Here is a 14,544-nt window from a genome sequence, read left to right on the forward strand (position 1 = left end):
GTGGAGTGGCTCGAGATTTGTGCAGCCACAGTTTCATAGTGAAAAACGGTTCACGTACCAGGATTTTGCAATTTCACAATGGGTCCTTCTTGCTCGAGCGCCAGCGACAAATTGAACAGTGGCAACTATAGTCATTGGAGTTTGATTATACGGCTTTGGTTTACTCAGAAAGGGTTATGGGATATTGTCGACGGCTCGGAGCCTCGCCCCACGAGGGATCTCCACAACAGGTACACCCGCCTTCGAGATGACGAGCACACCAAATTGTGTGTCAATTGATGCGTAGACGATGTTGGCCATTGCGGAATCTCTTACGAACGACTTATCTCCAGCCATTCAGACTGCCACCAAAATGTGGTTCAAGCTTGTCGGAATGTTTGATCGAGATTCCACGATGCAAGCATTCACCCTTCTTGGACAATTATTTGAAATCCATGTCCCTAGAGGAAGTTCCATGCAATTGTTTTTTATGAAGATTAAAGTTGTGCATGATCAACTGGCAACTATGAAGAGTGCACTTTGCATCGGTCCTTATGAAGTTGCCTACAAAGTATGAAAATGGTGGCTAGAACCCTACGGCTACAAGTCACGAAGGAAAAGCTGGAATTTGATGATCTCAGCTCTTTTCTCATTAAGGAGGAAGCCGTGTTGGTTAAAGCAAAACTTGGACTTTTGAGACGGTGGACACACATGGTGAAGGCACATGCTGCTTCGGATTCCAGAAAAAGGACAAAGTACCATTGTTACAAGTGCAAAAAGCGAGGTCATTTGGCCAAGGATTGCAGATCCAAAGGCAAAGACAAAGATTCTGCAGAGGACAAAGGTAAAAGCAAGCGGCAGGAGGACAACAATGATAGTGACTTAGGGAAGGATAGCAGAGAGGCTGCTGGTGTGGTAACAACCACACTGGCACGGACTCCCACCTTCTAGTCACATGTAGATTGGTGTCACCACTAGCTTCAGCTAGAGAGAGGCTCGTGCGTGGCAGAGAGGGGTAGACAGTGCTCCTATGATTGATTTGGACCCTTGTGTAGGAGTTCAAGTTATTGGTGTTTGGACCTATAGGTCGGAGTTCAAGGCACATGCATTTGGCAAGGAACCAATCAGGCATATCAAAGACACTATGGATGGGCATGCCAATTCATTGTTGTTGGTTGGATCATGGACCAAATGTGTTCCAGAGTTCATTATCTTGGAGTGTTATATTTTGGATGTGATATCTTCATAGTTCACCAATGGGGATTATTGGACGTAGTCTTGTCTACAGTTCAGATTTTCTATAGAGACAACCAATGCTCAAGATGGCATTTGTTTCAAGTACAAAGCTACAGAGAGTGACACTGAGGTGTATCCAGTAGAGTGCAGCTGTTGGGGTGTCCATGGTAGCTTCTTCATTGACTTGGTTTCACTATTGATGTCCACTATGAGCTGTAGAGAGGGTGTTAAAGTTTAGGCATCTCAAGTGAACTGCCCGATGTGAACCCAGTATTTATTTTGGCTTCTAGGGATTTATTTTACTTATTTGTCAAAGTCTGGGTATGGAAATCTACTCAGGTTTCTATATAAGAAACCCTCAGCCCCGATTGTGTTATCTCATTGCTTTGGTTGATTGGTTCAGTGCATCTCTCTCTCTCTCTCTCTCTCTCTCTCTCTCTCTCTCTCTCTCTCTCTCTCTCTCTCTCTCTCTCTCTCTCTCTCTCTCTCTCTCCCTCCCCTGCTTTCTCACCTTGGTCTACACACTTCCGCATCGCCGACTTTGACAATTTCATGGTGCATAAATCAGAGATGTAATGTCAGGGATATGCCGGGTCTAAGTTGGCAACGATTGTCAAAGGGAAGGTGCCATATAATTTTTGGTTTTGGTGGTTGACATGGCAAGAGGAAACATCAATGGCTGTTGGGCAGCAGTGCATTGCAAAGATGACGTGGCAGGTTCACAAGAGGTGGTTCCCATGGCCTCTTGAGGCCCTTTTCAATTGAAGGAGGTGTGAGCGCTAGCACTAGGGCTAGTGCCCCCCTCAGGATCTTGAAGCAGAGGATGTGAGAGAAAGAGAGAGATCAACGAGGCCTACAAAGGGAGGTTTCTCATGCAAGGTTGCCAAAATGGGCGGGCAAGTGTCCGATGCTCCACAACCTACTAAAAATCGATCCATTTTTGTATAAATAGCCAAAATCGACCATTTTGGGGGGGGGGGGGGGGGGGGGGGTCTTTCCTTAGACTAAGGAGGATCTTTGGAGGTCGCTTGCACAGAAGTGTGTGCTTGTGAAGTTTTTGGGTGTGTTGCTTTGCCGAGCCATCCATAGTGAAACTCATGTTGATGTAAAGGATTTTTTTTAAAATCAAGTGGAGTAGTGTATTGCCCAACAATTGATCTATCCCCTCACCCCCTTTCTCTTCTGTTGTGTCTCTTTGTGCGTGTGCTAGTGCCGGTGGATATGTGTGCTTGCAAAACGTTTTGTCTGGTGCAAAGGGAGAGAGAGAGAGAGGTTTTTGGTATGCATTGATGGTCTGTGTTGTAGAAGTTGTGTGGATGGTGTGCGGGTATTGATTCCCAAAGTGTGCCAGTGTGTATTTGGTCTTGGTGAGCACGTTGGCGTGAATGTCATAAAATCTAATATCTAGCTTTACCCAAATGATTTTCTCATGTTAAACTGATCATTTAATATGGGAAGGTAAAAGGGAAACAAGAGCTAGAACATAGATATGTGTTGTTAGACCTAGCTCAACACGGGGCCAAAATGAGATATGGATATATCTTGACAAGGGCTCAAAAGGAGATGGTCTACTGAATGACAATGTGTAAATAATAGATCTTAAAAGACCTTAGGGTTAGCTTCATTAAAGACCTCCAAAGGTTAGTGTTAAAAGTCTTTGGACCTTAGGGTAAGCTAGGCATGTGCTTGAGTTGCTTATCGTGCTTGAGCTCACTAAGGTTCTCGAGGTGCTTGTCGTGCTTGAGCTGACTAAGGTGCTTGTCGTGCTTGAGCTAACCGAGGTGCTTGTCGTGCTTGAGCTAACCAAGGTGCTTGAGGTGCTTTTCATGCTTGATGACTAAGGTGATTGAGGTGCATGTCATGCTTGAAGTCCAAGTGCTTGAGGTGTGCAAGTCAACTAGGATCCCTACAAAGGAAGTGGTACTAGTGAGGCCCCTATGTTTGTGAACCATCTTGTTACTAGATTGCAACAAGCTATGGGAAACCCTGCTTTGCAAGCCAAAGTCACGCAACAACTTCGTGCTTATGGGATTTCCCTACCTCTCCAAGAGGAGAGAGAGATCAGGAAGCCTCTTGTAGAGACTTCCAAAAGAAGACTCTCTCATGAGAGAAGTAGAGTAATCCAATGAGAAAAAAAGAAGTGAATCTCGGAATTCCTTTGAAGATGTGGCTCCACGAAGATGGAGGTCTCTACGATCTCCAATTCCTCCCAAGAAGAAAAGATCGCCATATAGTCCTTCTCCTTGTCACTTCAAAAGGAAAGAGAGGAATTAAAGGAAGAAAAAGGCAAGAAAGAGCTCACCCTCTTCTCCATCTTCATCACGTTCCTCCTTTTCCGATGAAAGCAATGGTTTTGCTTCTAGAGAATACAAGAGGGAAGTACATCGCAAATCCTATGCTGATTGGAAAAGCTCCTACAAGCTTAAGAAGTTCAAGGAGGGAGGAAAGAGCATCACTTTTCTCACCTATGATGGCACCTTTGGTGCTACAGACAAAGTCTTGGCCTTTATCCAACAATTTGATGCAGCCTTTGGAGATGAGGGATTCACAAAATCCTCTAAGCTACGTCATGTAGATATGCACTTCCAAAAGTCTACCCCACAATGGTGGGCTAGCCTCCGTGGAAATAAGAGCATCTCCTTTCTCACCTTTGATGTCACCTTTGGTGCTACAAACAAAGTCTTGGCCTTTATCCATCAATTTGATGTGGCCTTTGGAGATGAGGGCTTCACAAAAAATCCTCTAAGCTATGTCATGTAGTTATGCACTTCCAAAATTCTATCCAACAATAGTGGGCTAGCCTCCGTGGCAATAGTGAAACTCCAAAGACATGGAAAACTCTACGAGATTCCATCATGATGCAATTTCTTGCAAGTGATGCCAAAGATAAAGTGCTCACTGAATAGAGAAACTTGAATCTACTCCCCAATGAGTCTACCCCACAAGTTTTGCGATTTACATCTCAAAGCTATAGTCTTCAAGGATGATAGACTTCACTGAGAAAAAAACAACAATTTTGTGCAGGACTACCTGAAGAAATGGCTGAGTATGTCAACTCTCAAAGGCCTAGGACCATCACCGAAGTCATCCACCACATTGTGGTTGCTTACGCATCAATTTCCAACAAGGGGATAAAAGGAATGCTGAGCCCATGGAAAACAAAGAACGTAATGAATCAAGAGGGAAAAACAATGCTCAAAACTCTTTGACCCTGACTCTACTCACAACTTCATATGAACGGAGTTGGCCACCACTAAGTTGGGCATACAAGATTTGGAGATAGGAGATATGATGCCTGGCGATGGAGCTTTCAAGGGACAACAAGCCTTCGTTACTCCTTTGATTGGGAAATTGAGGCTTCATGTCCAAACCTACGTCGCCAAAGATGAATTTTGTATCTCCCCTTTCCAACATGGGGATGTTACCCTAGGGGCACCTATAGGGAAAAGAACATGTATGTAGATGCTAATGAGTTGGGTCATACTATACCTCTTGTAAATTCACTTGCTTTTGATAAGTCAATGAAAAGCTCAATTTCTCTAAACAATCCTATTGTTTTACCAAATCAAAGTGGTAAAAATCAAGAAGAATTACAGTTGTCTAATTTTCTAAATAGATCCAAAGATGTTTTTATTGATGACATCCCTATGGAGTTACTTCAAAACAAGGGGATGATGACTATACAATAAAGCTTCTACCTGGGAGCTCACCGCCTAATAAGCCTCCTTATAGAGTTTCTCAAGCTTAATAAGAGGAGATTATGAGGCAAGAACATGAACTAGTAGACAAATGGATGGTGAGGCCTAGTTTCTCTCCCTTTTGTTCACCAGTCTTTTTAGTGAAAAAGAAAGACGGCACATACCGTACGTATTTTGACTATAGAGCACTAAATAGGATTACTATCAAGAATAGATTTTTCATACCACGGGTAGAAGATCTATTTGATAAGCTACAAGGCTCTACCTACTTTAGTAGGATTGACCTTAAAAGTGGATATCATCAAATAAGGATAATGAATGAAGATATTGTAAAGATCGCTTTCCGCACAACATTTGGTCTTTATGAATACCTTGCCATGCCTTTTGGTTTGACCAATGCTCCGGCCACATTCAATCACCTAATGGATAAAAACATTATGCCCTACTGCAAGTTTATTGGAGTGTTTTTTGATGATATCATCATCTACTTCAATTCTCTCGAGGAGCATAAGAAACATCTCTAGGTAATCTTTCAAGCATTGAGGGAGAATAAAATTTTCACTAATCAAAAGAAGAGTGAATTTTCCTTCAAGAGATTGATCAATACTTAGGTCACATTATCTCGCGAGATGGTTTTTATATGGATCCAACAAAGTTAGAGGTGATAAAAGGATGGCCTAATCCAAGGAATCTACATGAGCTACAAAGCTTTATTGGTATGTGTGCATACTATCGACGCTTTATAGAAAAATTCTCACAAATAGCATGACCATTACATGACTTAACAAAGAAGAACGTTTATTCATGGACTGCAAAAGAGCAAAATGATTTGAGAAGCTCAAAGAGAACCTTACCTCTCAATGTGTACTTACACTATCGGATCTTTCAAAACCATTTGAGAAGGAGCTTCTAGCTATTCTACATGTCCTTGGCACATGGAACCATTATCTTTTGGGGACTCCATTCATCCTACAAACAAATCACCAAAGTTTAAAGTACTTCATGATGCAAACCAAGCTTTCCGACAAACAAATGTGGTGGGAAAATTTCTTTCACAATTTAATTTTCATATTGCCCATATTGCTGGCAAGCACAATCAAGTGGCCGATGCACTATCACAACGACCAAAAGTAAATGTAGTGTCTATAGCAACAATGATCTATCTTCTATGATAGATGAGTATGCTACTCACCATTATTTGAAGGATATAATGCCTGTCATTGCCTTAGGTAAGAAAGGAGAACCATTCACCTTGCAGGATGGTTATCTTGTCCATGGCAATAGGCTATGTGTTATTCACTCCCTTCGTGAGAAAGTAATGTATGAATCCCATGCTCCTCCCTATGCGGGGCATAGAGGGATTCAACCTACTCTTCAAGGAGTAAAAACGTATTTTTATTGGCCTACCATGAAAGTAGACATACAAGAGCATGTTTCAAAATGTGTGGTATGCCAAAAAGCCAAGTATGATAGAGGGAAGCAACTTGGATTACTCCAGCCAATGTTGCCAATGCTTGATTCACCATGGGAGAGTATATTTATGGATTTTATCTTAGCATTACCCAAGTCTATCCATGGAAATATGGGAATATGGACAATAGTCGACAAGTTTAGTAAACAAGCACATTTCATACCTGTCAAAAAGACTATTAAGGCACATCAAACAGGCACCCTCTTCATATAACAGATTTTCAAACCATGGCTTGCCAACATCCATATTGTCAGATAGAGATCCTCAAATGACTAGTAATTTTTGGAAGAGTCTCTTTGAGAATCTAGCTACAAGGTTAAATTTCTCTTCGGCAACCTATCACCCACAAACACATGGCCAAAGTGAGATAGCTAACCTTACTATCCTAGGTCTACTCAAGATCTATGTTATTGAAGTAGATCGGCGCTCACGATGGGAGAAGTATCTACCTCTTGTAGAGTATACGTACAATAACACTATCCATACTACTACAAGGAAGGCGCCCTTCAAAATCATTGAGGGAAGACATAAAAGTCCCTTGTTACTTAAAATACATGGAAAGATCTTCGATGCCGATGAGTATAGCCAATAACTACAGGAATATTTCCAAAAGATTAAGGAGGCTATATCCATCTCTCAACAAAGGAAAAAAGCTATTGTTAACAAGTACAAAAGGGTCTTAACTTTCAAGGAAAATGATTGGATCCTACTCAATTTTCCCAAAGCTTGATTGAGATAAACGATGGGAAAAAATCCTACGGGCCACCAAAAGTATTATGCTAAGTTAGCAAAAAGATACTATGGTTCTTTTTAAATCGTAAAACCAATCAACGAGATGGCCTATCAACTAAAGTTTCCCAATCATTGGATCATACACAATGCTTCTCATGTGAGCCTACTCAAGCCTTACAAAGGAGAGCCACCAAGAGAACCAGTAATTGAGGACCTACCCGAGATTGAGGATCAAGAAGAGGTGCTCCAACTCGAACCCATCCTTTGACATGAAGAAAGGCACTAAGACATGTATTTTTAAATCCGGACCAAAAAGTGGTGGAAAAAAGGTCAAAGTGCCCCCCCCCCCCCCCCCCCCCATCCATTTCCCCTAGCCACCTTCCTTACCTTCTCACTAGGTAAGAGGCCATTAAGAGGTGTAAGGCTACCTTGTCCCACTACTTTTTTGAGGGTATAGAGTGTGTCCACCACCCTCTTCCTATTGGCTGGCCTCTAATTAACCTTACTCCCAAAGGGCCCCTAGAGGGTTCATATTTTTTGAATTGGGTCACACACGGCCGCTTCAACTCTACCATGATCCTCCCCATTGCACCCTGCAAGAGCAGCAGAGCATTGGTTATCCATGAGTTGCGACGTTGATGGGACCTCATCCCCCTCTACCCTGGGGTTCTCCTTCAATGCATTATTCTCCATGAACACCCTGTTCACCTCTTGCAATGGCACTGACACCTATTTTGCTTCTTACAATGGCAATGGAACCTCCTAGCCTTCACCTCTTGCGTGGGAGACACATCTGGCTCAATTGACTTTGACGCCACCCTAGCATGTGTGGCTACCATTGTAGGTGATGCTTTTCTCCCCCTCATAGCCCTTGTAGCAAACGCATTGCGCTTGGGCGAAGGTGTGGAGTAAGTGCCCCTCATCCTTGGCCCCCCTATAACCTTCTTCGCCTTGTCCGTCATACCAACATCCACTGCAAAGTTTAGCTTTCCTGCCCTTATTGTACCTCATATTTTGGGCCCCTCCTCAATGGCCCTACATAGCCTTGCCATGGTGTGAAAAGGTATTCCTTCTGCTAAATTGCAATCCCTAAGGCTAGTGCATGCAAATCCTTTCCACCTAGCGAGTAGGGCTTGAGGCGACACACAAGCCCAACTCATTACGGCCCAGATTCTCCCCTCACCACCATAATTACTTTCCCCTACCGCCCACAGACATGAGGAATCCCTGTTTGATGATTAGTGTTACCATATACAAGTGTTACCATATACATGTGGTAGTGATGTGTGTGAACACACTAGGACCGCCGGGGCATTTTTTCCCTCTTTAGGAGGTTTTTTCCCGCGTGCATTGTATATACGCCCATCACTCTAGGGGCTATCTATCTTTCCATTGCACACTAAATAACACACTCTCTATTGTGTGCCTTGAGCTTCCTTCGTCTTCTCCAAGCTGTGTGTGTTTCTCTGCAACCCTTATTCCAACAATTGGTATTAGAGCAGATCACGTCCTCTCGGGCTTAGTCGCCAGCTACTCCAGCACACGCCTGCTCACTTTCTCCGATTTCAATGAGCTTGGTCTGCTCAGAATTTTGATTTGGGCTCATTTCGGCCTCCGTTTCCACTACAGGCAGTACTGCATAGGCTATTTCGTCATTTTGTGCAGAATTTCTGTCAGTGCCGTTTTCTGCATAACAGGTGCCTTATAGTCTTCTACGGTTTGTGCTATATAGCACAGGTTGTTCCCGCTCTGTTTCTCCTATTTTCGGGCAGTTTTCACATCAGGTGCAGCATTTACCATGGCTGACAACAACAACAACATAGATGTGTTCAAGATGTTTGCTTCTGAGGATAGGTTGGATGGGGACAACTACCCTATGTGGGCTCATATGATGCAACATGTTCTTGTGTCAAAGGGTGTCTGGAACATTGTGCAGGGCATTGATGTACGTCCTGGTTCTGAAGATGTAGGCGATGTTGACGATGTTGTAGGTCTTGTTGCAAGGATTGCAGCTGTTAGAGTTGTTTTGCCTACAATAGAACAAGCTCGTTGGGATGTTAAGGATGCGCAGGCTCATGCATTTATTGCGTTGTCTATGAAGCGCACCATTGTTCCTCACATCCGTTCAGCAAAATCGGCAAAACAGGCTTGGGATATTCTAGCAGGTCTTTATGCAAGCCGCAATGAGGCTAAAATTGCTTTGCTGCGTAAAGAGTTGGAGTCGAAGATTATGCATGAGGAAGATGATATGGACACTTTCCTTGCTAGTGTCAAGGATATCAATGTGCAGCTTATTTCTGCAGGTGAAGTCATTTCAGACAGTTCCCTTGTGCAGACTGTTCTTGATGCCTTACCAGATTCCTACCAGACTTTTGCTAGTACTTGGAGACTGATGACCCAAGGAAATCCTGAAGTTGTCAAGTTTGATGCATTATGCACATTGCTGTTGCAAGAGTCACTTTCTAGAAAAAACAGGACTAGGCAGCGTGCAGTTGAACAGGCTTTTATTGCTTCTCAAAGAAAGGGTGGTAACAGTAATGCAGCCACTTCTTATGGTTTTGCTGCGAGTGGCAAAAATTATGTTCCTAATGTTTCTGCTGGCAGTACATCGTCTGGTAATTCTGGTGATAAGGGCAAAAAGAAGATGCGTTGCCATTATTGTAAAGATAATGATCACTTGATCAAGTCGTGTCCTAAGTTAAAGGCCAAAGAGGCTAAGAAGAAAGAGGGTGGTTCCACTGCAAATCCTGGTTCCACTACAAATGCAGCCATTGTTGAGTCTTCTGTGAAAGGAGACTCTGATGCTGATGTTGATGCAGAACGGGCTTTTAGCGCAAAGTGCACTTACAATCCTGCTATCCATGATGCATGCTTGTCAGTTGCTGCAGATTCACATGTGTGGTATTTCGACAGTGGTGCTACAAAGCACATTACCTCACATCGTGAATTGCTTAACTCTCTCGAGTCAGTCCCTCATGGGAATTCAGTCACTTGTGCCAACAATGCCTCTTATCCAGTTCAAGGAGTTGGAAAGATTGTGCTCACTGCTGCTGCTAATGGCAGTTCCTTCACACTTGTTGATGCACTTTATGTACCTGGGATCAAGAAGAATCTCTTCTCTGTATCCGTACTTGCTAGACTTGGACTTGTAGTCAAATTTGTGGATGACAGATGTAAAGTTCATGATCTCAGTTTCGGTGATGAAATTGTTGCATCTGGGCTTTTGTGCCGTGGGCTGTATAAGCTCACTTTGTATGACAAGTGTGGACAAAATTTTGCAGATGCTGTTGCAGATTCAAGGGCTATTTCAGATGCAAAACTTTGGCATGCACGTTTTGGTCATCTGAATTTTGCCAGTTTGCTGCGTTTGCAGAAATCTGATATGGTTGCTTCTTTGCCACCTCTTGAAGCACCTGTCAAACATGTTTGTGAAGGCTGTATTTTGGGTAAGATGCAATGTTCTAAATTTCCAAAGGATGGTTGCAGCTTGTGCATAGTGATGTTTGTGGGCCCATGCAAACTACGTCCTTGGGCAATTACCTGTACTTCGTGACTTTCATTGATGATTACTCCAGGCATGCATGGGTATTTTCGCTTAAAGAGAAGTCCGAAGTTTTTATGTGCTTCAAACAATTTTTGGCTATGGCTGAAAATGTCTCTATGGGCACCCTCCGTTCCGATCGAGGGGGGGAGTATATGTCTCATGAATTTAATGCATTTCTGGCTAGTCGTGGGATAAAACACCAATGTACAGTGCCTTATACACCTCAGCAAAATGGTGTTGCTGAGAGGAAAAATAGGTCACTGGCGGAAATGGCACTATGTGTGGTCAAAAGTCAATCTTTACCGCATTCTTTTTGGCTTGAGCCATCATGTGTGCCACTTATGTACTTAACAAGTGTCCTACGAAAGCTTTGCAGTCTATTACTCCATATAAAGCATGGCATGATAGAAAGCCTTCTATTGAGCACATGGGTGTTTTTGGTTGTTTGGCATATGCTTTGGTGCCACAAGTGCAGCGCAGAAAATTGGATGATAAGGCTGTCAAATGTATTTTTGTTGGTTATAGTGCTGAAAGCAAAGGTTACAGGTTGTATCATCCGCAAACAAAACGTATTCTGGTTTCTCGGGATGTAGTGTTTGTGGAAGATTCTGTTCAGCCCTTGCTGTCATGTACTAGAGACAATAATGTAAGCTCACAAGACATTTATGACACTTTGTTGCCTCTTTTCAGTGGTGGAAATACGAATGTAAGTTCCAATGAGGCAAATGTACAGCCTATGGGGGTTTCTGAAAATGTTTTAGATCAGCCTAGTACTGATGCAGATGTACATGATGTACTTGATGAGGAAAGGGCTAAAAATGAGCAGGCTAGAGGTATGCCAAAATGGCTGGTGCACACTTTGCGTGACAGTAAATTGGATGCACCTTTCTTTAGTCGTACTCGTTCAGGCTCTCGCCATGCATCTTATGCATCAGATTGTTATGCTTTGGCTGTGTCTAGTTTACATGATTTTGAGGAGCCTCCGTCTTTTGATGAAGCACAAAATTCAAAAAATTGGATGGCTGCCATGCAATTAGAATATGATGCACTTATAGAGAATGACACATGGACTTCTCTTCTCTCCTTGAGTGGGATAAAATGAAGGCAAGTTTGAGAAGAGTTGAAGTATGCTTTGACATGAAATTGAAGTGGGTGAAAGTATGAAAAGGTAGTCAGGTTTTGGGGAAAAATTGGTGGATCACTTTGGTACTTTCATATTGTGCGAGGGTCTAGTCTAAGTCGATTAAGAAGGTACTAAGATTTGAAAACATCACTTCAAGATTTCATCATTTTTTGAAATGCAAGCATGCAGTAAAAGGTAATCTGCTTAGTGCCGGCACGCACAAAGTGTAGACATGTAGTAGTGTTAGTGTGTATGCGCGCTTCACCAGGGGCACTTTTCTCCCACTGGGTTTTTCCCCTTGGACATCCGGTGTGAAAGGACACCTTATCTCTTAGGGTTTCATATAAGCTTTGTAGCTCTGAGTTTGTATACTCTATTATTCTCATACAGAGAGAGAGACTACAAAGATCTCGTACACAAGCTCTGTGTCTTCTCCATCTCCATCTTCTTCCTACTTTGAGTTGCTGTCTTCCTTTTGTTTCCTCTTTCATCATCTTCAACAATTGGTATCAGACTTTTCAGACTTCTTTGACTCTGTCTTTGCGAGCTAATCCCGAGCCTCTTCATTTTGAAGAGTTAGTGGCTTTGCTATTGCAGGAGGATCAATCACGTAAGAACAAGTCTTTACAGGTGGATGGTATGGATCATGCTCTTGTTGTACAGAACAAAAACAAGGGTAAAGAGAGTGCTCATTACTCCAAGTCTAGTGCAGGACAATCTTCAGAGAAGTCTAAAGGTGATTCCGACAAGTCCAAGAAGAAAGGTAAATGTCACTACTGCAAAAAACCTGGTCACTACATTAGTGAGTGTAAAAAGCGAATTGCTAAAGAAAAGAAGAAAGAGTCAAGTTTGGTTGTTTCAGCTTCTGGTGATTCTTCTACAGCTAAAGAAGAGTCTGCAAACTTTTGCAGGATTCTTATGCGTTCGTAGTATGTTCAGATTTTTCTGCTTATAGTGTTGACAAGACACAAATGATTTGGTACTTTGATAGTGGTGCATCCAGGCATATTACTTCAAGGAAGGATTTGTTTTGTTCATTGGATGCAGCTCCAGCAGGAAAGAAGGTGACATGTGCAAATAATGCTTCTTATCCAATCAAAGGCGTTGGTAAGATTTTGATTACCATTTCAGATGGTTCAGATTTATGCTTGCCAGATGTCTTATATGTTCCAGGGATCAAGAAGAATTTGTTGTCTGTATTCTCTCTTGCAAAAAAAGGTCTTCGGGTCATTTTTGAGGATGACAGATGTGTTGTACGAGATCGAGAGAATGGTTATTCTCTTATCACTACAGGTATGCTCGAAAATGGACTATTTGTGCTAGATCGTTATGAAAAGCAGATTCAGGTATGTATTGCAGAAACATGGACTAGATAGTAGAAACTGGATCAAAGTTGAGCATGCACGATGCTGGAGAACCTTTTGATGTACATACTTATGCAGCAGCGGTTGGTTGCTTGATATATTTGGCAGGCAACACTCATCCAGACATTCAATTTGGGGTTTCACAAGTAAGCAGATTTATGCACAACCCAGGTATGCATCATTGGCAGGCTGTGAAGCGCATACTTCGTTACCTTTCAGGTACCCCTAATCTTGCCATGTTCTTTCCAAGGGGGGATATGTATGGAAAGCACAGTTCTATGCAGCTTCTTGGTTACAATGATTCAGATTGGGCTGGTGATTTTGACACACGACATTCCACAAGTGGCAATTGTTTTTTCTTGGGAAATGCATGTATATCTTGGCTAAGCAAGAAGCAACCCACAGTGGCTACATCAACTTGTGAAGCTGAGTACAGGGCAGCTTTCACGGCAACAGTTGATTGTGTATGGATACGCAAGTTATTGGCAGATCTTTGTGAGTGTCAACAAGCACCCACTACCATTTTCACTGACAGTCAGAGTGCTATGGCAGTTGCAAGGAATCCAGTATTTCATGCAAGAACAAAGCACATAGAGGTTCACTACCACTATGTCAGGGAAAGGCTACATGCAGGGGAGATCACACTAACTTACTGTCCTAAACAGGATAACATTGCAGATCTATTTACGAATGCGTTATCACGAGAAAAGTTTGAAGCTTTCCAAAAAGCTTTGGGCTTACTCTCATACACATGATGATATGCTACCTTGTACGGATTCACACTATCACTACAAGGGGGATTTGTAGACATGTAGTAGTGTTAGTGTGTATACGCGCTTCACCAGGGGCACTTTTCTCCCACTGGGTTTTTCCCCCTAGACATCCGGTGTGAAAGGACACCTTATCTCTTAGGGTTTCATATAAGCTTTGTAGCTTTGAGTTTGTATACTCTATTATTCTCATACAGAGAGAGAGACTACAGAGATGTGTCTTCTCCTTCTCCATCTTCTTCCTACTCTGAGTTGCTGTCTTCCTTCTGTTTCCTGTTTCATCATCTTCAACACAAAGGTCGCATTGCATGGATTGCTCCTGCTTGCGAATCTTTCGGAGCTCACTTTTTGCTGTGCTGTGCCACTAGTGCCACGAGACTGCTGACAACCATTTCTTCCTCAAGGTAGTGAGCTCTCTCTCTGTGTGTGTGTGTGTGTGTGTGTGTGTGTGTGTGTGTGTGTGTGTGTGTGTTGAGGGTGTTGCATTCATTCTTGGATGAGGTTTGATAGTTCTTTTATTGGGACACCAGAAATGAAGACACCACCTCGAAAGTGCACCTTACCAAACAAATCACCGGTTGAGGTGTCATCCACCAGCTTGCATTCTGGTAGTAGTAGACGCCTCAA

This window comes from Adiantum capillus-veneris, chromosome 5 (genome assembly GCF_014529385.1).
Source record: "Adiantum capillus-veneris isolate H3 chromosome 5, ASM1452938v2, whole genome shotgun sequence".
Lineage (NCBI taxonomy): Eukaryota > Viridiplantae > Streptophyta > Polypodiopsida > Polypodiales > Pteridaceae > Adiantum > Adiantum capillus-veneris.